Raw genomic sequence first — 26,047 nt, forward strand, 5'->3', positions numbered from 1 at the left:
GTTTGATGAAATTGGGTGCGTTGACATTGGGTGCGTACAGATTGATGATTATTATTTCCTTTTGGTCTATTTCCCCTTTTATTAGTATGGAATGTCCTTCTTTATCTCGTTTGATCAATGTAGGTTTGAAGTCTACTTTGTCAGAGATAAGTATTGCTACTCCTGCTTGTTTTCAGGGGCCATTGGCTTGGTAAATCTTCTTCCAGCCTTTCATCCTAAGCATATGCTTATTTCTGTCGGTGAGATGAGTCTCCTGTAAGCAACAAATTGTTGGATCTTCTTTTTTAATCCACTTTGTCAAACGGTGTCTTTTGATGGGTGAATTAAGTCCGTTAACATTAAGCGTTAGTACTGATAGGTATGTGGTGATTCCTGCCATTTAGTTGTCTTAGTTGTTAGAAGGTTTGATTGTGTGTACCTAACTTGATGTTACTCTCTACTGTCTTGGAAAGCATTCTTCTTGACGTCTTCCCATGCCTTCTCAGTCTTTGCTTCTGGTACATTTTCAACACAAGAAGAGAGTGTATGGGATTGTGTATTTTGGTTTTAAAAATAATCATAAACTCCGAGTCTTTGTCGTGAAGGAATATTGTTATTTGGAGAATGGTTGAAAATTGACAAAATTGCTGGTTCTGTGGTGCTTAAAAGGCAATCATTGCAAGCATTTGATTGCTTCTGAGCATAACTTGACTAGCATAGTGATAACAGAAGGAAGTCCACCCTTTCTCTCCCCCAGGTTGTTAAAAATTATTATCTTTGGAAACAGCATTCCAGTGTGGGTGCTGGTTTCCTTCTGGTAGAATTTTCCCCTTCTTGATCCATATAAAACAAGTTAGTTCCAGAGAGTTGTATATGTTTCTAAAATAGACTTCCTAAGTGGTGAAATAAGAACAGAACCTCTAAAAATAAAAAATTCTCTTTGAAATGGCAATTGGGCCTCTGAGATAAAGATTCCCATTTCCAAGTTTAAGAGGAATAATAAGAACTTTCTACTGATGGAGTAAGGGTTGAGGAAAGTGAAAATTTGCTGTTCCAAAAATAAGTAAGGAAACAAACAAATAAAGGGATAGCAAATCGAACATTGTGGGAAGCTTGACTTCATTAGTCTCATGCTTTTCAATGTGCTTGCTCCAGTTAGCAATAAAATGCAGTTTATGTGAGTAATATGAGGTGACAGCTTTATTCACATTGTCTGTTAAATTTGGTGTCACAAGAAGAATGAAGTAAGACTACTGTTCTGTAGCAAGGTGTTGAGACCTACCATCCCCTCATCCCTAATTGTAATAAGAAGAGCATTGTCCCCATTTAAGATTTACGTAACTCTTTATGAGACACTATCACACTAATTTAGTTCTGGGCTCCTTTAACACTATGATCCATTACTGTGACTGGGAGATGATTATTTCCGGATGTGGTTCTCATTTTCTCCCTCAGTTTCACAAGCTGTATGCCAATGTTATGAAACTCTTGGAAGGTAAAAAAGAAAGAAAGAAAGAAAGAAAGAAAGAAAGAAAGAAAGAAAGAAAGAAAGAAATGCCTTCTAAAATGATTTTTTGTTCTTAAGGAGAACTGACTATAAAGAATGATTTACTATTGGTTCTGCTTTGCAGCCGTGGAAACTTGGGAGAGGATCAAACATCCTCGCCAATTTGGCCGCCACCTTCTCTGTTTGATAGTGTTTTTAAATGAAATCTCTGACAGTCTTCATCAGTGCTATTAATTTGCAACTTGCAGTAACGTGATTCAAAATTACCTGGAATACAGACATAGAAGAAGGTTTTATAACCAGGAGGTATCTGGAAACATCTGGAATGTTCTCTGTTGATATGATATCTCATGTGAAAATCAAAGGCTCTGGCTCAAACTTTGAGAGTCCTCTCAGTTAGTTGGTATTCTCTCAAAGGTCTGATAGATACAGAGGTGCTGTGTGCATACTTGTGAAGTCTATTTTTTGCAACTAGTGTAGTGGCACAACTTTAGCTTTTTCTTACTTGATTCTCTCCCCTGAGAGACTTGTTTTTTGTTTAGTAACTAATTTTATTGTTCATTCTTACTAACCTTCAAATCTCAATGCACTTTTAGGAAAAAATAAACCCAAACTAATTACTTGGGGAGCACAAAGGCCATATCTACATTTTCAAACTTCCTTTGCTATTTAACTCTAAATAGCTACTCTTCTTTCTAGAGCTTTCCACTTGTTTTTGTGACAAACAAACAGCAGGGGATGTCTTTAGGCTAATTGTACAGGGCTGTTATGTGATCCTGAAGGGAACAGGAATAAGAAGTGCTCTATTTCTAGCTTCAGTTTCAAGGGGAAACTAAGCCCCAAGGGAGAGTCAGGCTACACTGTCTTCTCAGTCCACAGGCAATTCTCGTCCTAGAATCCTTTCCCTCCACCGAAGAGGAGACACTGGAGTCTCAGAAGATGACTTCTAGTATCGGTGGATACGTGGCTTTAAATGGTCCTAGTGTTGCCACACAGCCAGGCTCCACCTCTCCCCTTATCCAGATGATTTTGAGTGTGAGTGTGAAAAGATTGTGAAACAAAAATAAGTACGGGAGAAGATAACAGTAATAACTGAAATGTAGACTTATTTTCTCTTTCAGAAAAAAAAATCTCAGCATAAAATTTGGTGGTCACACAAAGGATTGTGAGAATTCTCAGAGTATCTGGTACTTGGTCCTCACTATACACCCAGTCCAGAGCCCCTGCCAAGTCCTACCTGCTCACTAGAATGTGGTCTTGGCCTTTAGGAGGGAGGACTTCTTCAGCTGCAGGTGACAGGCACTCCTGACATCACATTCCCTTCAGACTGCTGGGGTCCAGACTTCTAAAAGGAACTCCAGGGGTGTCTCTTCTTTCAGGGACCAAATGCTGTCTCTGAGACTCTATTTCACACCTCTCACTTACAGATTTGTTTTGCTTGTTCATTCTTCAGACCTGTAAGATATATGGTTGCCAGACATCTGGAACTTATAATCACCAACCTTAGAGACCCCAGCAACCTGGAGGGGAGGTGAGGTGAGGTCTGGGTCTTGTGCACACCCTGGAGTCAGGGGTAGATGGAGTTAGTTTTATCTGCATTGATAGGAAAGATATGTTTTATTACCAGGAGTATATGGGAAAGTGATTTTGAACATCTGACCCAAGAATGCCATCGCTCCAGGATCAATAGTACACTGCCATATAGTATTGTCTGTATGGTATGTGGCTTAGTCTCTGAAGGGATCTACTGCTGCTGCTGCTTCCTTGCCAGCTCCCCTGTGCCCAGCTGAACTTATACCGTTTCTTCCCACAGTCTTCGGCTTCTGCCTTTGCCCTTGTGAGTTCTTCTATTGTAGGAGGCAATGACAATCTTATCATTATTTCTCACAGTCATGGATTCCTTAAGTGTGTGGCCTGAGACAACTTTGGGCTTCGTTCATGGCACTGCTAGAATCCAGTATCTGTCTTCTACAGTAGAAATGGCTCTGTGTCCTTGCTTTAGCGGTGATCCTCACCTAGTTAGGGCATGTTCCACTTGCCTGTCCAAAACAGCCTGGTCCCTCTTGGCCCCTCATCTGTTCAGTCTCCGAACTAGGCCTAACAGGTCCCTGACAGGGAGATGACTTGTTATACTGCAAAGAGCATGCCAACTTTGTGCCTGGACTGATCCTTGGCCAACACACTGATTTAGGAGTCTGAAAGTAAGGGCCTGGTGAAACATAAGGGCATGATCTCCTAGATGACACCATTGCACATATGCGGAGGGTACACTTTCTCCTTTCATGAGTGTGGAAAGTATTAGGAGAGGAAATACTCCCCTCATGACATATTTTACACTGGCAGTCATGTTTTCCTGGAAATTGATTTAACTTTTAACACTTCAGAAAAGATCTGATGTAAAACATTTAATAGCTGGAAAGACTGTATTTCCCATCTTTCAACATCACCAAGGCTACAAAATGCCTCACCCTGCCAACTAGTGTATATTATTTTCTATGTTGTGATGTCACTGCAGTTCATTCATTCACTCACTCCTCCCTTCATTCATAAGCATTTGAGAACTTGGCTCTTCAGAAGGCCCTAGGAGTACAATAATGAATTAGAGCCTGTAAGTGACTCTCAGGCGAGATGAATAAATACTGAACTCAAACACATTGGGACAGATACTCTTACATTCATCCAGGACATTAAACAAGGAGGAGGAGGAGGAGACAATGTTGGGTGGGCTGGGGGGCAGGCTGGGTTTTAATGGGGAGGGAGCCCCTGAGTGTGAGCAATAATTTGTTAGGTGGAGAAAGTGGTTCCAGGAAAAGGAATATTCTGGGAAGTGTTTTCCAGTATGCTGGATGTTGAATGGCACAGGGTTGTATTGTCATAGTGGGTTGGAGGAAAAGGACTTCAGTACAATAGAGCACGGGGTATAGGGCCCAGAAGAGAGGGAAGCAACAGGACATAACACTGAGGTAGTAGGCAGAGGATACATCTCGCAAGATTTTAAATGTTATATTGAGGAGTTTAGGTTTTTATCCTGCAGGAAGTGAAAACATCAATGGATTTTAAGGAGTCTATCATGATAGATTTGTGTTTTAGGAAGATTGCTTTGGCACCAGTGGACTATTGCCTGGAAACAGGTGCTAATGAGGCAGGGAGACAGATAAAAGTCTACTGTAGTGGTCCAGGCTTGGGCTGATGGGGGCTTGAATTTAGGGCAGGAAAAGTGGGCTGGAAGGCAAGGAAGTAGATTTAAAATACATTAAAAGAAAAAAGTTAGATAAATGCCTGGCTTTAGTTTTGAGGAATCCAGTATGTGTAAAAGTCACTAAGCTATGCTGTACAATGGTGTTAGAGATATTGTTTTACATCTATCTAGCTGGAAATGAAGGAGGGATGTTTGGGCATAATGTCTAATAGGTGGTTGCTGTATGAATCTGGTGCTCAAGAGAGAAGTCTGAGCTTATGACACAGATTTGGGAGTTGTTTATAAGAGGAAGAGTGGCTAGCCCATGAGAGTACATGAACTCATCTAGGAAGGACAAACAGAATGAAAAAGTAATAAGGCCAAGCGCAAAGCTCTGGAGAATACCAACTCTTAATAAGTAGCAGGAGATCTTGTCGGTTGACAGAGAATTCAAGGGCAGATGGCAATGGCAAAGGAGCCTAAGGTGTTACAGAAATTTGGGGTACTTTTCAGTAAGAAAGGAATTGTGACCTGTGCCATGGAGAAGAAAGGCTGTGGTGAGAACCAAGAGGTTATCTACTGGATTTGTCAATGACATTTTTCTGGAGTCTTTACCTGAACAATATCACAGAGTTGAGGGGCAGAAGCTTAATTGGAGAACCAAAAAGTGAATGAAGGTAAGAAAGCAGGCATAATGACTTTTGATTATTTTTGTGGCTTATTTAATTCCTGTTTCTTTCTCTAGATTGTAAGTTCAAAGGGAGCAGGGGAGATGGTGATCTTGATCAATTTTACAGCCCTAGTGCTGAATACAGTACCCTATCCATATCAGGGATAATAAATATTTGGTGAATGACAAGAAAGAATCACAGTGTTAGATAGGGCATAAAGCACGAAACATAAATGTGGGGGGAATAGAATAGTTTAAAAATACACATTTAGCAAGGTGTCAGAGATAGTATAATGAGTCATACTTCTGTGTGACTGTTACAACATATTAGGTATTTCCTGTTGCTTTTCCTAGAATTCATTCAAAAGCAAAAAAGAAGCCTGACACCCCAAAATACAAACCCCACTTTGGTGAAACATGGAGCTGTAAATTTCCAAAGCAATTAGGATAAAGAAGGGAAGAATTTATGACAATGGAGAGTAAGGCTACAGAGATTTTAGTCTTCTATAAAGGGTCAGTAAAGGTAAATGCAGGTACTCCCTGAGATGCAAGTCCCCAAACCCATGTTGTAGTTGGGTGTATACATGGGGATATGAGTGCTTCCCTTGGTCCCGTTTGCTTTTTTGGAAAACATTTGTTTATTTACTTATTTATATTTGGTATGTATGTATTTATTTATGTATGGTACTGGAATTTGAACTCAGAGCAATGCACTTTCTACACAGGCACTCTCCCACTTGAGCCCTAGCCCCAGCTCTCCATTTGCTTTTAAGAATCAGATGCTGTAAGAATCAGAAGGTGTAGTGGTGCAAACCAATAATCCCAGCACTAGGGAGTCTAAGGCAGGAGGATTTGTGCTCAAGGCCAGCCTGGGCTACATAGAGAGAACTTGTCTCAAGAACAAAAACAAAAATCAGAGAAAGCAGAGCCAAATGAGAAGTCACACAAAAGGGCCATGGGCAGAAAAAGAGCCGCCATTGCCCACCATCACTACAAAACCCTGGGTTTGTCAGATTTTTGTCACTGTGACAAATACCCAAGAGAAACAACTTAAAGGAGGAAAGATTTATTTTAGTTCACGATTTCAGAGGTTTCAGTCTATGGTAGGCTCCATTGTTTCTGAGCCTGAGACCAGGCAGAACATTAAGGCAGAAGAAGTGTGAAGTGTGTGGCAGAGAGGTTGCTCACCTCATGGCAGCCAGGAAGCAGAGAGAAACGCATGCTTGTGCTACCTGGCTTCCCCATTTGTTCACTTTTATTTCATCTGGGCCCCCTGCCTATTGAATGGTGCACCCCCATTTAGGGAGGGTCTTCCTCCTCAGTTAATTACCTTTGGAAACACCCTCACAGACATACCCAAAGGTATGCTTTGCTAATTTCCTAGGCATTGCTCAATCTAATTAAGTAAACAATCACAATTATCCATCACACTGGGTAATGAGGAAATTCCAGATCAGGGCATGGCATTGGCCCCTTCACAACACATATTTGCAAGCAAATGGTTTGGAAAACCCCATCTCTTTCAGTAATCAACAATCAGAGTGAGAATCCTTGTAAATGTAAGACATAGGGAGAAGGAAGAAGGAACAGGAAAAATGTTAGGCAAAGAGTACTCATGAGAAAAATGTTACTTTGAAACAGACAATCATGCAACCAGATATGTTGCATGATTAAAAATAATACAGTTGATTTTTATGAAATAATAACTTTAAACAGATGCAACAGCAGGGAGAGATGGTGAGATAGAGAAGATAAAATGTAAGCTGGAGGAGCTCAAGAGAGGAAGGTAAGAGAAAAGTTAACTCATCATGGAGTGAAGGCAAAATTGGAAAGGAACGCAAATGAGAACAGACACTGCTAAAACACAATAAAGAGCATCAGGGATCAACTAAGAAAAGAAGAGAAATGAAGAAGAAATAAAGAAAAATGTTTAAAAGAATGAAAGAAAATGATGGAGGAAACATGTAAAGAAAATCCAGTATACTCAAAAATATTTAGCAGATGATCAAGCCCCCTTTAGTAAGAGAAATGAACATCAAATGTACACTGAGCTAAGGACTTGTTTCTGCCAGTGTCACTGAAACACAAGTAGTTTCTTCATTTACTGCTTAGTGGCTTGGAGAGAGGAACATGTTTTTTTATGAGACAGGAAGGAAGGAAACACAACTTAGATACAAGAATTTCATCAGCTTCCTATTTCTACAGCCCTATTTTCTTTGTAGAGGAGTCAAGAACAACATACATTTGCTCTGGAAAAAGGGGGGCTGGTGGAAAGGAAGGAAGGAAGAAGAAGCTCATAAAAGTATTGGCCTAGCATGTGTAAGTCCCTGGGCTTGATCCTTAGTAGTACTACAGATTTGGGAAAACATCTGGGTGGAATGGAAGAAGGTTAAAAGAATTGGGTGCAAGGTTTTTCCAGGTAGTTGGTCTATCCTATATGGTTTCCTATAGCATGGTTCACTACCTGTTTGGGGAGTGCAGAAGACAAAAGTTTGAGGGGTGGTGCCAGGATAGATCAGGTAGAGACACAAAGAGCAAGAGTGCTGGCAAAAGTTGTTGAAGTAAAACTAGAGTGGTGAGAGAAGGGTGGTGATTTATTGGATTTATTTAATTTATTGGATTTCAGAAGTTGAATATCCCAAGTGGTGGACCTCTGGGAGAGAGGAGGCTCCCTTATGCACCATTCCTCTTCCTTTTCTCAAAGTAGGAAGCATGATGCCTTAGGGTACTGATTAGGCCACATTTGGATGTTATTAGCTCTTTACTTTCTCACCCAAATGACCAATGTGGTTAGCTGACCAGGACCTATGGCCATCTTTTCTTCTGTCTTCCTTGTCTTTGCAGCCTTGAGAGGTAAGCACCATGATCTCACTCCTTGTCCTTTTCTTCCTTGCAGCTGCTAGAGGGTGAAGACCCTAGAGGCAGGGTAGGATGTACTGCTGGTATATGTGAGGCTTACCAGGTTATGGGAAAGAGTGCTCCCTGCACTCTACCCCAACTCACTGTGTTTGCTTTACAGAGTTGGGAGCCCCTTGGTGAAGGGTGGCTAAGACCAGAGAGTCCTGGCAAATGTGTTCTTTGCAACATGGACAGCTCCCCCCGGAAATCTAGCAGCAAGAGGCAAGAGTCCATGGCCTGAGACTTCAGTGAAGAGGGGCTGGAGGCCATAGAAGGAAGAAAAGGTGAAGCTCCACATCTCGTGTTAAGTTTAAAAACATCAGAAGCACTTATGATTCAAACTTGTAGTAAAATGGTTCAGCAATGAGGTAACAGTTTTAGAACAACCATCTCAATATACTGGAAGATATATTGGGATTTTTATAGTACTGCAAAGGAAAGGTGCTAAGGACTAGGGCAGAAATTAATAATAATAATAATAATAATAATAATAATAATAATTTAATAAACTAGTGTGTTTAGTAACACCTGTATGACTATTAAAAAGCAGTTCTGGAACTCGTATGATTTACATCAGTAGACACAAATCTTGACATAGATGTTCATGTAACCATAATAATGTTTACATTTCAGATAAGTAAAGATAAGTTCTATAGCAAGATAATTTGTCATAGGAAAATACAAAGCTCTTTACAGGAAAATCTGCCCCATGCACGAAATATAGAAAATCTGCCACATATGATAGAGCAGAATGTTCAGCCAGTCTTCCTTGGGACCTTGACATTAATCTATGCTGAAATTTCATATAAATATAGATGATGGATCTACAACACAGTGTCTGAATAAGCAAAATACTCAAAAAAGGGGTCTGTAATCTCATGGGGGGTGCATTGGGGGTTATCTCCAATCCTCCAGACTGGAATGAGGTTGAGAGGATACCAGCTCTAAGTAAATGGGTCCTGAAGACTCCATAATTGATAAGTGGGGTGAAACCTTTGACTATAGGGAACAGGGATAAGGGAAGATAAAAGAAGTTAGACAGTTTCTGTATGGTAGATGCATCTTAATAATTAGTCATTTGATCTCTGTTTTAATATTTTATGTGTGTGCATGTTAAGAAAATCAGTTTTAGTGAAGGTAAAGGAAAAAACCATTCTCATTTGTTTAATTCTGGCTCTGGAAGCTGGCACTTTGCTCTGGGTCAGTGTGCCTATCTGTCTCTATCTATGTATCTGTCTATGTATGTATGTATGTATGTATGTATGTATCTATCTATATATCATCTATCCACCTACATAACTTTTTTGTATTAGCAAGTCACACACTTCATTTATCTAAAGTGTACAAGATGATAATTTTTAATACATTTATTAAAATGTATTAAAATCTCACAATTTTAGAACACTTTTGTTGCTCCAAAATGAAATCTGTATCTTTATCAGTCACCCTTCCACTCTCTTCCCGTCATCACCTTCCATAGTTCTGGGCAAATATTAATCTACTTTTTGTCTCGGTAGAGGTGCTTATCCTGGTCACTTTATAAAAATAGAATCATATAATATGTGTTTTGTGACAGGCTTCCTTCACTTAGCATAATGTTTCAGAGGTTCATCCATATTGTGGCATTTATCAGTATGCTATTCCTTTTTTATGGTTAAATAATATTCTAGCAGGGCATGGTGTACCCTTCTGTAATCCCAACACTTGGGAGGCAGAGGCAGAAGGATTAAGAGTTCCAGGCCAGCCTGGGCTTATGTAGCAAGACCCTGTCTCATTTTTTTTTATTATATGGCTATACAGTTTCTATATCCACTCATCTCTTGGCAGGCATTTGACTTGTTTATACTTTTTGGCTGTGAGTAATGCTGCAATGAACTTTGTGCATAAATTTTTGTGTGGACATATGTTTTCATATCTCCCGGGTGTATACCCAGGTGTGGAATTACTAGTCCACATGTTAACTCTATGTTTAACCTTGGATGCACTGATGGATTGTTTTCCAAAGTGGCTTTGCACTATTTTACATTCCAGCAGGGTACGGGAGTTCTGATTTCTCTACATCCTTGCCAACATGTTATTTTCCATGACTTTGCATCATATTGTATATATATATATATTTTTTTTTTTTTGTGATACTGGTGGGTTTGAACTCAGGGCCTCATGCTTGCTAGGCAGACACTTTACCACTTAAGCCACTCTGCCAGTCCTATATTGTGGTTTTGATTTGTACTTCTCTGATGTCCAATGAATAGAACATCTCTTTATGTGCTTACTGGTCATTTTTATATATTATTTAGAGGAATGCCTACTTAGATCCTTTGCCTATTTTAATATTGAGTTATTTACTTTTTTGTTATTGAGTTATAAGGATTCTTTTTACATCCTAAACAAAGTTCATTATCAGATATATGATTTGCAAATATTTTCTCCCTGCAGATTTATTTTTAGTTAATAGCTTTGCCATTGCTGAAAGCCTACTGAAAGGAAGTTTAAAAATTCTGGAATGGTATCTGTATTTATGATCTCTATGCTGGGAGATTTTTATATGTGACTTTAGGTTTAGGGAGAATAAGAAAATCTTGCGGAATAAAAAGTCAATCACAAATTTCATTCAGTTTCCCATTTGGTGGTAATGTAAGATGGTAGGATTTGTTTGTAGTACGTAGAAGCTCTTGATAGTCTGCAGCAGACTTTACTCATATTCAGTGTTTAGGAACTGATTTAAAGTGGCTCTGATGGAATGGCTACACTTTGAAGAACATTTGAGAGAATTACAGTGCAGAATTTAAGAGCTGACCTTTCCAAAGTTCACCTTTAATTTACTTCTCTTTACGGGAATTAAATGTCTTGTTTACTCTTGATTTATATAGCTAGTATACATATATAAATATATATGTATATATTGGTGGTGCTGGGGTTTAAACTCATCTCCTTGAGGCATGTCCCATCCCTTTTGTGGTTTTTTTTTCAGGTAGGGTCTTTCATTTTGTTTTTTGTTATGTTTTTCTTTGGGGCTGGCCTTAGACAGTAATCCTGCTACCTATGTCCTTCTGCCTAACTGGGATCACATGTGCCTACCACCATGCCTGGCTTATTGATTGAGATGGAGTCTTGCTAGCTTTTTGAGGCTTGGATTTGCCTCAAACCACAATCCTCCTGATCTCTGCCTCCTGAGTAGTTGGGATTACAGGCATGAGCCACCATACTGGGCCTCACTATATTCTTTATGCATTGAAATTTATTTGTTTCAGATTGTTTAAAATCTAGGTTCCTGCCCACAATAACCTTTCAATTTACTGTTCATCTTAAGGCCATCACAACACAGGTCTCATGAGTGCCAACTGAAATAGCTCTTCATGATTCACCTCTTCATAACTCATTGTATGGGTATGGCAATTGTAATTTTTTGTTTAAATTGCCATGGATGGCTGGGATGTAGCTCAGTGGTAGAGTGCTTGCCTAGCATGTGCAAGGCCCTGGCTCAGATCCCCAACACTGTAAAAACCAACCAAACAAAAAGACTTGCCATTGAGATTCATATACCATTAACCCAATAATGTTGCCTGGAAGCTCGTGGTTGCTCCCCTTCTTCTTAAGACAACTCACTGAGAACCAAGAGCTATGAAATGTAAGAGCTCAGCCTTTGAGATGGCTTGCTGTAGCTGCTCTATGGTTTGTAACAAAGGCTCAGTAAATGCATGCTACTGTATGTAATTCTTAATCCTCTTCTGTATTTTACAAATCTATTGAATTAACCTGTGTTTTTATAATTTGATAAGCCATTGTTTTAATACTGACCTTTTATTATAGCACAATCAGTGCTTACTCACTACAGAAAACAGAAATTACAAATAAGCAGAAAAGAGCAAAATATATTTCACTCAATTCTACCACTATCCTAATTTTGCTGTGTTTTCTTCCAGAAAAATTCAGGTTAGATGGCAATACTGGTCTGTTGCCTGATTTTTCTGCTAATAGTGTATTGTGAATATCTTTTGACATAATAACATATTACATCTACAGAAATAGTAACCTTCAAATCCATGTCCGTGTTTGACAATTAAATTAGCCTTGTAAGGTAAATGGGGAAAGTATTATTTTCTCTATTTTATGCATGAAGAGACAGAGGTGAAGAGAACTTAATTAGCTAATTTAAGTTCTCAAATTAAAAAGGAATGGAAATGGAACTAACATTTGCATTTTGACTCACAGTCCAGTCTTCTTTTCACTTGTATCCTGACAATACGTGGTGATACATACAAGCCCAATCATCAAGGCAGGAAATTAAAGCAACTCTTAATTAAGGGCATTCCTGAGTCTGAGTAAACAAAAAATATTGGATTGAATTTTGAACTACTGTTGAAAGGAATTGCATGGTGTGTTTTGCCTCATAGCAATTAATTAATTGCTACCATGTAACTACCTCAATGATGCAAACATCTCACAAATAAAGGAAAAAACAACTTAAAAACAAAGAAAAGACCAGCTGTGATTCATATTAGATAAGAACCACTCATCAGCTCTGAGAGGTGAGCTGAATTGATCAAGATGGTTTATGACATAGATGAAGGCAAGTTCTTTCCTTAGGATCTCCAAATCTGCCACATATCTATAGAAAACTTCCACAGACTTCTCTTTGTGCTAAGGCTCAGTTTTGGTGGCCTCTGGATGGTATGTGTAAGCTGACTTATGTTAAGTGTGCTGAAATGGTAAGAAGAGCCATTCCTCAGTGTTCTAACATGCTCTTCTCCACTGCATGTATCAGGAGTGAGGTTGGCTGACCCCAACCTCTGGATGCTTTGCATCCAAAAAGAAACTCACATTAATGCTGTGTAACATCATATCATAGCTCAGTGGCAAGGATGTCAAAAGTCACAACAGTGTGATGAAGTCCTTGGGAAAGGTCAGTGGGACTCCTTTAAGTAGGAAAATATCATATAAAACAGAGAGTAGCGATTATGATCCATTGGTCACTATGATCAATAGATCAAATTATAATTTACTGGCCACTGGTCTATGGCCTACCCTATTTTGCTTTCTTTTTTAAAGATTTTTTAATTGGAGCACAGCTTTGCCCATTTATCAAAGAATTGTCTATGGCTGCTTTTGCACAGGATTGTATGGCTAACACCGATGGAGACATTTACTGTCTGGTCCTTTGCAAAGAATATTTGTCCATCCATGATCTTGAGCAAGAATGTGAGATAAGAGCTCCATTCTGATCTATGGGCATTGCAATTTAAAGAGAGATAAGGGTTAAGTTCCCTTGGAGGAGACTCTTGATCATGGTGCAAGAAATCAAAATTACATTTTATCTAGGATAATAAGGAGATTGAGACATTTTAACCTTGGAGCCCAAAGCCTTAGAGATGGGAGGGGGGAAGTGTAAGACTTGGGGGATTCTCAGCTGCATTTAAATGATGAAAGATGCTGAGTGGGAAGATTTTGTAGTCCCAACTAGTACCAACAATGACAGTTACAGGGAGACCATTTAATGGACTTGTAACAACAAGAAATTTTAAAAAATGTAATAGGCTGGCTTAGGAGGTAGTGTTTCTGTGTGTTTTCATGGTTGGGCTGGATAATTACACATTGGGGACAGAAGAGAAGTGATTCAGAAATAGGGGTAGTCACTATTTTGAGAATGCTTAATAGGCACCATCACCTCTTTGTCCACATTCTTCTAATTCTCATAATAACCTTATAGTATGATGAATCTCAGTTTATGAATGAGGAAATGGTTCAGAAAGAATAAAACATTTCACTGGGCATGATGCACACACCTATGATCCTAGCTACTTAGGAGCTGGAGATAGGAGGATTGAAGTCCACAGTCAGCCCAGTCAAAGTTAGTGAGACTTTATCTAAAAACAAACTAAAACAAAAAGGGTTGGGGACATGGCTCAAATGGTTAGTGCTTGCCTAGCAAACATGAGGCCCTGAGTTCAATCCCTGGTACAGAAGGAAAAAAAAAAGTAAAACATTTGTCTTGACTCTCAATGCTAGTAAATGTCAGATCTCTAGTAAGGTTGGTTGTTGGATAAGAGAATTAAGAGGTTTTGTATAAAAATATTTGAGATTTTTTTTAAAAAGCATAGAAAAAGGCAAAGACCGATATAATGGACATAGATATTTCTACTATTCAGAATTTATAATTAGTAAGAGTGGTTAATTCTGGGTTTTGAAGATATCTGTGATACTTATTTCTAAGTTTGTTATATTAATTTTAAAATGACAATTATAAACTTTTAAATATCCCTTAAAAGCTGTGTAATTAATGTATACCTTGAATTATTATATTTTAAATAATATTTATAGATACAATCTTCTTTTAAACTACCAGGATACCCATTCTTCTCTTTGTGTCTGTTGTAGCCAATGTTTTTCAGATTTCCATGAAACTTTCTGATCACAAACTGATTTGGGGAGCCCTGAATTATGCACGCATTTATAGCTGTACGCATGTATATGCAACTACGTGTATATATATATATATATATATATATATATATATACAAACTCACAAATATATATATATATATAGAGAGAGAGAGAGAGAGAGAGAGTTATATTATCCAACCATTGCTTCTCTTCGTATGTTTTCATAGTACCCTTATGCATGGCCCTGCTCTAAGACTCATTAAAAAGAACAAAACCTTGCATTATTAAACAAGACCCTGTCTTATAATAAAACATATTATTTTACTTAAAGTACATAGAGAAATGGAAGTGACAGATTCAATATTTTTACATCACAATTTTGTTTTATTTTTTCTTTCTTCCTTTCCTCATTTTCCTTCCCATTTTTCATCTTTAAAGAGTTGTATAAGTTACACTTGACTGGTGGTCAGAATAGCTGACTGAGATTGTTAATGTTTTCAGAACACATTTCCTCCCATCCTCTCTGCAATGCTGCCAAACGGCTGTGTTCTCCAGATGCAAGATGATTCCGGTTAGCAGCTCCACCGTAATGATATGGGAAGTGAGATTGTACTGCCTTTTCCAAGATGAACAGAGCAATCCCAGTAGAGAACTCAAAATTATGGGTCATTTTCTTAATTAAAATGTTGATCAGATTAAACTGGTTCTTTTAGTGACTTTTGTTCTTCTTGTTATGGAGGAAGTGTGCCTCCTGCTAAGTAATGGTCCCAGTGTGTGCATAGGGGTCGCCTAGGGAAGGCAGTTGTTACATGCCTTTCCAGACAGTTGGTAGCCTCAGCTTTCCCTCTTTCCTCCTCATCTGGCTCCCTTGTGGGGCGCACTTCTGGATCTCCCAAGCACCCTAGTGTGCTGGCATGTTCTGCTGTTTCTCTGGGTACTACGTAAGGCCCCAATATTACTAAAAGGAGCCTGTGAGATGGCAGAGTTGGGGAGACACTGACTCTTTATTGTGTTTTCTGTACAGAACACCACTAAAGCCACTGTATCTAATACCTTTCAGAGACTGTGGTGAATCTGTTTGCATTAGTTTGCTAAGGCTGCAATTACAAAGTCCCACAAACTGAGTTGCCTAAGCAACAAAAGTGTATCATCTCAGTTCTGGAGGCCGGAAGTCTGAAATCAAGGTGATAGCTAGTTAGTTTCTTCTGCGGGCTGTGAGGGAGAATCTGTTAAATACTGTCATCTCAGCTCTGGGGGTTTGCTGGCATCTTTGCCGTTCTTTGGCTTGTGGAGCATCACCCCAGTGCCTGTCTTCATCTTCACATAGCATTCTTCCTGTGTTCAGGTCTGTGTCAAAATTGTCCCTTTTTATGAGGACATCAGTCATATGCCAATATAACCTAAACTTAACTTGTTACATCTGAAATCACCTTATCTCCAAATAAGGTCACATTCTTGCCTACTGGGGGCTTGGACTTTGAATATGAATTTTTTTGTGGGAAGGGGCACAATTCAACCCATACCACTCCTTTAGGGAATTATGAGTTTTCTTCTTTGTAAGAAATAAGAGTTATTTGGGTCACAAGATTGTTAATGGGCATAAAATGAGTTGCTTTCTAAATGGGAAAGCATTATTCAAGTACTCTCTCATCATTAAGGAGTAACATACTCATGTTTGTATGGAGTGTCCCATTAGAAAGTCTGCATGGAGAAACTCTCCAACAAAGTATTTACATCCATTTGCCTGTTAGAAAGATGGGGATTTTGCATTTTTCCCCACAGGAAGTTGTTAGTGTTATAATGAGGTTAGTGCTGGATAAAGTAAAAGGTACTTTCAGCACTCATCTTCAGAGGATTCATACTGCCTTTCCTTAAAGAAAATGGAATGCAACAGCTCTTTCACTCCTCCTTTCAGGTCTTACTACCTCACTCTAGGTTTGACTGTAACCTACTTGGTGAGTGGGAGCAGATAGTCACCGAGCATGGAAGAATCTTTAGGATCTTCTATTTGGACTAGATCCTGGCTTAGCACTTTTGATGTTGTTATTCCCTGAACAACAACAAAACACACTGGGACCCAGAGAGGTGAGATGACTGCCAAATCCCACACCTGGCTAGAGAGCTTGAGTTTGCCCTACTCCTTCTTTCATAGTTCTTCATAATGCCAGGCTTTAAACCAGCAAGCTATCTCTGTGTGCTACTGGTCAGCTCACTTTGCTTTTCCTCTTATTAGTCTTATTATAATGACTTCTTTACTTCTCTGTCTGTGCCACTAACCTAGAGAATCTTTTGAGGCCAAGGTATGCATACTTGCCTTTGTATCTCAAAGCTGAGAGCAGCAACTCAAACTTTAGCATGCATCACCTGGAGGGCTTATTAAAACACAAACTGAGGAGCCTGCCCAAAGAGTTGTGGTGTGGATTGGGGTTGACACTGTATTTCTAACAGGCTACTAGGTGTTGCTGATCTGGGGGACCACACTTTGAGAACCAATGACCTAGAACAGTTGATGGCATACAGTACACACAGAATAAATGTTTTTGGAATGTATAAAGAAGGGAAATACAACTATGTTATGAGATACTGGCAGATGATGGAGAGAAAAGAGGTGATTGCTTATCTGCCCCTTCTGATTCTCCACAGTGATAAGGGATTATGTGAAATTATTTACTGAGAGCATTTTGAAAAGTGCTACAGCTTTAGCCAGTCCTGACAGTGCTGATTCCCTACTCTAGAGCTTGTTAGGAGAGTGGGTTCAGGGAGCAGAGGGGATAAACTTAGTGTCCCTATCTGCCATTTTGGAACAAAGATGATCAAAACTCTATACTTCCCATGCCAAAGAGAACTGCAAAAGCTGGCTTTCCGTTCCTTCACCAGGTGATTATAGTGTTTAGAGGTGGGGCCTTTGGGAGAAAAAGATTAAGATGACATAAGGTTATCAGGGTGGAGTCCTGTAATTGAATCCTGGTGGCTTATAAGAAGACTAAGACCAGAAAAGACAAATGTATACATGTATGTCCCCTTTGTTTTGCCATGTGATGCCTTGCACCACTTTGGGACTCTCCAGCAAGAAGGCATCACCAGATGCAGCCCCAAGACCTTGTACCTCCAAAACTGTGAGCTAAAGTAAACCTCTTTTTGAAAATAACTTACCCTGTCTGTGGTGGTGTATTATCAGCAACACAAAACAGACTAATTCAGAAAATATCTTCCCAATCACTTGCAAATTGGAGTGGTTTCAAATGGATCCATTACAAAGGAAGCAGTGTGAACCAGGAGGCATACTCTACTAATTAATCATGGAGAAGCCACAGAAGTCAGCTGGTTCTTGAGAGTGAATTGGGGATTGGGATTTGGTTAAAAAAAAAAAGACATTAATGGGACAAAAACAGATGAAAGATTCAAGGGAAAAAATAACATCCTGGTGGAAGCCAGGGAGAACAAACTTGTCTCAAATAGAAACAATCTTAGAAAGAAGACGAGTCTCCTGTTCTGAGATAGGCAGAAGAGGTGGGCAAGGAGGGTGTGGTGACAATTTTAGTGACCTCATCTTAACTCTGTTTTATGGAAGAGGAAACCAGAGTTCATAGATGTTAGGTCGATGCTGATGGGAAGGCCAAATTGGAGCCAAATAATAAAGCAAGCAGGCTTTATTAAGAGCGCGCTCTCGGGTGAGGTTCACCGTCCCCAAAGAGCAGGGCCGGAGAAGTCGCACCGGAGAAATGGCAGCCCAGTTTTTATATCCTGGGTGAAGTCAAGAGCTTAAGGTATTATGGGGCATCGGGATAGGTCGAGGTTTGGTGGGGAGGAGCTCGGGGTAATATGGGTCAGGACCCATTGCCTGCCAGCAGGAGTTGCCATGGTAATCATGAAGGGAAGGAGGGGATGGAGTGGAAAGTGAGCAGAGTCCCTGATCACCATGGGGTGGCTGCCCAGTGGCCAAACATCCCAGACTCTTTGGTATAGGGGCACAGAATCGGTTCTGGATACTTCCTGCTGAAAGGGGGCAAAGTTAGGGGCTAGGGATGTTTTGGGCCACTTGACTGGTACAGCCTGACCCCATGGGGAGGAGCTGGTAGTCATGAATCCTGGAGCATTATCTGGTTGAACGTTACCCAAGTTAATTGGCATATGAGTGAAATCGATCTGCCAGTCTTTACCAGGCTGGCTACCATGGAGTTGTGGAGGGATTGGCGGAGATGGAATCTGCCATGGGGGTTTGTTTGACAGCAAACAGAGCAGGCCTCCTGGACCCGATGGATGGTGGATTGGAGGCCCTTGGGGTGAAACAAGGGTTCCAGGAAGGAGAGAAGGGCCTTGGCTGGGGAGACCCAGTATCCCTTAGAGGCTAGAAAGTTAAGGAGGTTGGCGTTCCCGTTTTAGAGTCCTGCTGGAAGGAGGAGCACAGAAGGAGGTCATCGACATATTGTAGAAGTGTACTGGGTTTTTGAAATAGGAAATTGGGGTCTACAGGGATATTGGTTAGGGTCCATAAGAGAAATGTGGATGGGTGAGTGGTGTGTAGCCACAACCAGGACTGAGATGTCCCAGACAATGGGGTTGACCAGAAGAGGAAAGGTGGGCAGAGCAGGTTTAGGAAGCAAAGGGGTTAGGTGGCTGGCAGAGGCCAGAAGGAGTGAGTGGGAAGCTAGAGGTTCTGGTAGGTGGGGAGGGATGGTTATGGAGGCCCCAAGCTTTGTTACAATATCTCGACCTAGAAGTGGGGCAGGGCAGGATGGGATGATAAGGAAAGAGTGTGGAAATATAATACCTCTAGCAGAACAAGGAAGGGGCAGAGTTTTGTATGGGCAGAGGGAAAGCCGTCAATTCCCATAACAGAGACTGATGAAGGAACTGTTAAACCCGAGTGGGCAGGCTGCAGAGAATAGGTAGTCCCCATGTCCAAGAGGAAGGAGATGGACTTACCCACTACCTGGAGTATGACCCTGGGCTTGGCGAGGGTGATTGGGGTCTCCGAGTCAAGGCATTGTCAATCTTCTGCCAGTCCGAGAAAGTCAGGGATCTGGATAGCTGGTGGGGCTGACCCTCCACGAGGAGCCGTAGGGGGTAAGCCCTGTCCAAGACAATCTGATCCCCAGTGACCCACCTGTTTGTATTTTGGGTAGGGTTTAGTTGGAGGTCTCGGGTTGGGGCACTGGCGAGCCCAGTGGCTTTTTTTTGCCACATCTGAAGCAGGCCCCCAGAGGGGCTGATGGGAGGTTTCAGGTTCCTCCTTTGACTCAGGGCTGTAGTCCAGCCGGCCGCAGGGCTGCCACCAAGGCTTGGGTTTGGAGGGCCACCTTTTGTTGGAGGTGTTTTTTGGTGGGTTGATTTTGTTGTCTCTTTTGGGCATTAAAACTTTAAATGCCATTTTTATCAGATTCTGTATAGGGGTTTGAGGGCCATTTTTAGCCTTTTTTAGTTTAGTTCTAATATCTGGTGCGGACTGGGATATAAAATGTCCAGCCAGGATTGGTGCCCCAGCAGGGGAGGTAGGGTCTAATTGGGTATATTGGGTGAGGGCCTCCTGGAGGCGGTTAAGAAAAAGGGTCAGGAGGCTGTGAGGCTTCCACTGTGTAGGTCTTTGGCACATCTCTATGTCTGTGTCCCTGCCTGGGCGACAACCCAGGGCTGCATGGGGCAGAGGGTTCCCCTTATACATGTTCTCTCTCTGAGTGCTGGGTTTTGAGGAAGCCTAGGAGAGTGGCCCTTCCTGCGTGCATCCCAAATATTTCCTGGTGATGTGCTGGGACCTGGCCGGGCAGGCTCCTGAAGGAAGTGCACTCCACTGAGCCCTGTAGGAGGAGCTGTTACCCCAGCACAGGGGTCCACATGTGCAGTGGCCAGGGCAACTGCAGCTTTTGGCAAGTCCAATGAGTTGGGTGTGGACTGAGGCTGGCGTGGAGGAGCCTGGGTGTGGAGGAGAGACAGGAGCCCCTAGCCTGTAGTGTTTTGTTCCTATAATCACTGAGGATGACAGCCATGTGGAGGGGCCCTGGAGCCAGTGACCCTGTACAGTACCCAGACCTGGGCTTCAGGTAGCTGGCTTAGGGGCCTTATGTCCTGCCAGATCTCCTCTCTGTTCCTCTGCCTGGTAATGGAGTACAGTAATGACAGCTTCCAGAAGGTCATTGAGGAGAAGAGAAAGGAACATGGACTTGGACATGGACATGTCCTCACCTCTTGGAGAGGACAAAGGAGAGGAGGTGGGGAAGGGCGGAGTGAGCGAGTGTAGGAGGCTATTGGGGATGTAGGAGGGCAGGGAGTAGGTGGAGCAGAGGGTGTGGGAGGCAAGGCCAAAGGAGGAGGAGGGCAAGGGAAAGCTGGATGTGACAATGAGGGTGGCTGTGGTTGGTGGTGGGGGAGGGGCGAGGAATTCAGTAGATTCAGATAAAGGAGAAGGGTTGGGGTATGGGGGAGGGGACCCCGAAGAATTGGGTGTTAAGAAGGATCTGGGAAGGGGAACATTGGAGGCACAGAGAGGGGCGAGAGCGCAGTTCCCAGAAGGCCTGTGTATATGGGACCTCAGACCATCTATGGGTTTGACGGCAAAAAATTATCAAGATCAGTGAGGATATTAAAATCAAAAGTGCCCTGTGGAGGCCATTATGAGTTGTTGTTTAAGGTGTATTGTGGCCATGTCATGGTGCAGTAGAAAATGAGCTGCTTGTGGTGGAGGTCTGGAGAGAGTCCCAAATTTTGAAGTTTGAGAGGAGACAGGACAAGGGAGTCCCTGAGTCCGGCTTGAATTGGGAGGACCCCATCCCCGAATTGTCGGAGAGTCTCAACCTTTAGAGAAGCGTCCCTCACTAAAAGAGGAGACCCGGTTCAGAGGAGGCAGCCTGGACAGGGGAGACGTCTCTCCGAATGCCCAGGTGCGAGGAGAAGCGGAGGGGCTGATCCTGGCATGGCCGCGACTAGGACAGGGGCCCAAGGAGGAACAAAACGGGGAAGGAGACTCACCCAAGCCGGAGCCAGAGGGTCGATCCGGAGAGGAGGAAGGGCCTCAAGCCAGGGCCTGGCCTAGGGCCCCGACTGCCTGGAGTCGGGTGAGGCTCGCTTCCTCCCGGGTTTCGGCACCAAATGTTAGGTCGACGCTGATGGGAAGGCCAAATTGGAGCCAAATAACAAAGCAAGCAGGCTTTAAGCAGGCTTTATTGAGAGCACGCTCTCGGGCGAGGTTCACCGTCCCCAAAGAGCAGGGCCGGAGAAATGGCAGCCCAGTTCTTATATCCTGGGTGAAGTCAAGAGCTTAAGGTATTATGGGGCATCGGGATAGGTCGAGGTTTGGTGGGGAAGAGCTCGGGGTAATACGGGTCAGGACCCATTGCCTGCCAGCAGGAGTTGCCATGGTAATCATGAAGGGAAGGAGGGGATGGAGTGGAAAGTGAGCAGAGAGTCCCTGATCACCATGGGGTGGCTGCCCACCGGCCAAACAGTAGAGATTGAAGTGTCCTGTCTATGGTCACCCACACGAGTGAGCTCCAGGTGATGGTATCCTTCACCATTCCCTCTTGTCCCTTCTCCTTTCTTTTCTACAACCATACTTTTTGCTGTCTTACCATATTAAACAATTATTTACTAAGCTATGGCTGATGGCTGTAGAGAGGAAAAACAGTAAGAAAAAATAATAAAGGCAAATTCAATTTAGATGAGAAAAATTTAAATAGTTAATTGGCTGAGGAAAAAAAGCCAAGAATGGGTGGTACTTTAATCTACCAGAAATCCTCAAGTGAGAGTATTCAAAATGAGAAACGCGTAAGTCTTTCATATAAAGATACAGCATAGATGTATGGTATGGAGATTATATAAAGAAATCCAGTTTGGGAGGGTGTCTAGCTACTCAGGAGGCAAAGATTGTAAGAATTGAAGTTTGAAGCCAACCCAGGGAAAATAGTTTGTGAGGCCCTAACTTGAAAATACCCAACACAAAAAAAAGGCTGGAGGACTGGCTCAAGTGGTAGAGCGCCTGCCTAGCAAGTATGAGGCCCTGAGTTCAAACCTTAATACTGCAAAAAAAAAAAAAAAAAGAAATCCAATTTGAACTAGTGAGAATGACCACTTTTTGAGAGATGGTGGTAGATAACTGCGTAGTTGATATTTCCACCAACTCATGTAGATTGTATTAATGTGGTGAGGTTTTCATGAAGTTGCAAAATGGCAGTCTGGAAGAAAATGACTATATGTCTGCCTTTTCAGCTCTGCTGTTTGATTTTGGGTATCAGATTGACTGGATTAAGGAATACTCAGCCAGTAAACCATAATTTATGCTCAGTCACAGCATTAATTATGTTTAGTGCTTCAGTAGGCACTGAGTCTGTCCATCTTCAGCTGAAAGGAAAGCCATGTGGTTCTGCTTTTGAGTAGAATGATTGGGCTGCCCCAGTTAGGTCTCCGAGGGTGGTTCTAAAGATTGATGTGTGAATTGGTGCACTGAATGGGGCAAAGCCACTCTCCCAGTCCAATTAACTGGGGACTGAGAACAAAAAGATGCAGGTGTTGGCATGCCCTTCTTCTAACTGTGGACATCAGGTTCTCTAGCCTTGAACTCTGGGACATGTACAGCTGGCTCTCGGGCCCTCCATCTTCTACTGAGAATTATACCATCAGCTTCCCTGTTTTGAGGCTTTGGACTTGGCCTGAGCTATACTACTGACTCCTTTATTTTCCAGCTTGCTGATGGCCTGTGGTGTGACTTTTTGTTTCTATACTCAGTGAACCAGTTCTCATAATAAATTCCCTCTCATATCTCTGTGTATGTCCTATTGGTTCATTGTCTTTGGAGAACCTTGGCTGAACCACAAGATGTGTCACAGTGTAATTTGCACCCCATTCTGCCAAAGCATTCATGGCTCTTTCTCTTCCTAGTGAAAGATCACTAAGAATATAGCTGTATTAGAGAAAGCTGTGTTTACTGTTCATCTCAGTGAGAGTGAATGCTCACTATGGTGAACCATGGCATATCTCAGTAAGAGAGTGTTAGGCAGGATCTAAAGGATGTGGGCTTTGGTTGGGTAATTTGGGGAGAATCTGAGGACCCAGGATTCTGGAGTGGATGCTGCCTGAAAGCAGAGACAATTTTGTGGTTAGATACCTTAGGAGAACTTCTCTGCAGGAAGAACAGCAAAGCCAAAGCCTTAACTGGGGAAGAAGCAGCAGTCCTTCCTATGATCAGGGAGAGAGGAGTTTTGTGCTTTTGGTTTTTGTTTTTGTTTTATGTCTGTATTCAGATATAATGACTGAGTACCCATGTTTTATCTTTCTTCAACATGGCCTCACCATGGGCTTGTCTGACGGTTTTTCGGTAAAGTTGTTTATGGTCAACAAGAGAATGTTAAAGCCTAGCAAATCATACCAGGTCAGCTCCTGGGATGTCAGGAGTCATACAGAAAAAAAAGGCAAAGCTGCAGAATGTAACTTCAAAAGTGTGAATGTGTGTCTCCATTAATCTCCATATCAATCAGTGCAATTGAGGCTGTGTTTTGGGTGGGTTGCTAATAGTGGTGCAGTGGCACTTACACTAACTACTCTCACCTTCTCATGTATATTTCTTTTTTCTTTGTTTTAAGTAAAGAACCTGCTATGTGAATTTTGAGTTAAAGTAGATGCAGAGCAAGAATAAACAAATTAACACCTGAAGTCTGGACTTATTTCATTAGAATGTTGCCTAAAACAACTGAACACCAGTTGAAGACTATACTGCAATATCAGGACTCTCAGATCTTTGCAATTCTCAAATAGTTCAGTAAGTTTGAGTGTTGAGAAAGTGAATGATTCTAACGTACTAATGTTTCATGTTGCTCAGGTGGTACCAAAGACTTTTATTTATGAATTTGTAGTACTCTCTAGGCAGGCACTGTACCTCTTGAGCCATGCCCCTAGCCGCTTTTGCTTAGTTATTTTTCAGATAAGGTTGTGTGTTTTTGCTTGGAGGCTAGCCTTGGGCTGCAATCCACCTACTACCTCATAGGTAAGTGCTGCCACACCCAGTTTATTGGTTGCGATGGGGGTCTTTCTAACTCTACCACTCCCCTTCCCCAGTACACTTCAAGACACTTGCTAATTGTGGCTTTCTTAAGATTACGAAAAGCAGTAGGTAACAGAAACAAAATCATTTTTCTTTTCCCCTGCCTCATTGACTGCTTTCCAAAGCCCCCAATTCACCCTTAACATTTTGGGAGAGAAAAATGTTGATTTGTGGCCTCTGTGTAGAAATAGTTATGTGTACAGTTGGTGATTAGCACTGTAAACAGTAAGCCTTTAGAGAAATCATCAAGTAACATATTAAATGATATAATTTAGATTTATGCAGTTTGGGCCCCAGAAAACTAATTACTTCACTGGCTGTGTAAATTGTCTGTCATATAGGGTCTTACCCAGCAGACAAATGACTCAGTAGAGAGACTATACCAGGTTTTGGGAAGCATAGGTTTCAGTTTTTACTCTGCCACTCTCTAGGTGACTATGAGTAAGTTACATGATTTTCTTAGGGTTTAGTTTCTTCCTCTGTAGAATAGTCATACTAATGCTTGCTTTTCCTTCCTTGTAGTTACTAGGTCATTTATCAATGAAACAAAAAAAATGCTGTTTCAAATTACATGTGCCTCCAAGGAGGTGGGTCCCCTAGTAGAAAAGCTGGCAATCTGCTAGTTCTTTTGTAGAGGAGAATATATTGATAAACTTGGGAAATACAAAAGTGAGTTTGGCATAGCTTGGGAATGGAGAATGTAGAGAGAGGAATTGCTTTCCATAAGCTGTTTGTAGGCAATTAGGGAGGGAAATGGTGTGGAGAGGAATGGCAGGGAGAAGATAGGGAACAATTAAGGTAAGGGGTCCAGAGATATAATAGAGGAGGACATCTGATAAAATTATCAAGAACAGTGATATGCAATAAGTGATTGAAACTTGTTTATAGTACAAAAATACTTAGGCCCTTCAGTGAAAATTCCTCAAAACACAAGAGCTTTATATTTCTCTTATTTGAAATGAAGATGGGAATAGGACTGGATTTATGAGAATGTAGGAAGGGAAAAGTAGCTGAAAGTGAAAAGCAGAACAAAAATTCTGGGGAGGCAGGAAATTCAAAATAGAAATGAACTTACGTTCCCTCAGGAACACTAAACGATCTCAGGCAGGTGTTTCAGAGTAAAGAATAGGAAGTTGAGTCAGTTTTCCAGACTTGAACGAACAGGATGACTGCAGATGGTATGTGGGTGAAGAATATGAAGGACTAGGGAAAAAAGTACAAATCAACAACAATGTAAGTTGTTATGGTAATTTGGGCAGTTAGAGTGTGTTAGTCATATTTTCTTCATTGTTGCAAAATAGCTGAAATAAGCAATGTAAGAGATGAAGGACTTATTTTGGACCATAGTTTCAGAGGTTTCAATCCACAGTCATCTGGATCCATTGCTTTGGGCCTGCAGTGGTGAGG

General features: G+C 41.5%; 1 long non-coding RNA gene across 1 annotated transcript in view; it reads left to right on the forward strand.

The window, feature by feature from the left end:
• The window catches only part of LOC141420703 (uncharacterized), a 126,245-nt gene that overhangs the window by 95,632 nt on the left and 4,566 nt on the right, over positions 1-26,047 (forward strand). The gene's annotated exons all lie outside the window — the stretch shown is intronic.

This window comes from Castor canadensis, chromosome 2 (genome assembly GCF_047511655.1).
Source record: "Castor canadensis chromosome 2, mCasCan1.hap1v2, whole genome shotgun sequence".
NCBI classification, from domain to species: Eukaryota; Metazoa; Chordata; class Mammalia; order Rodentia; family Castoridae; genus Castor; species Castor canadensis.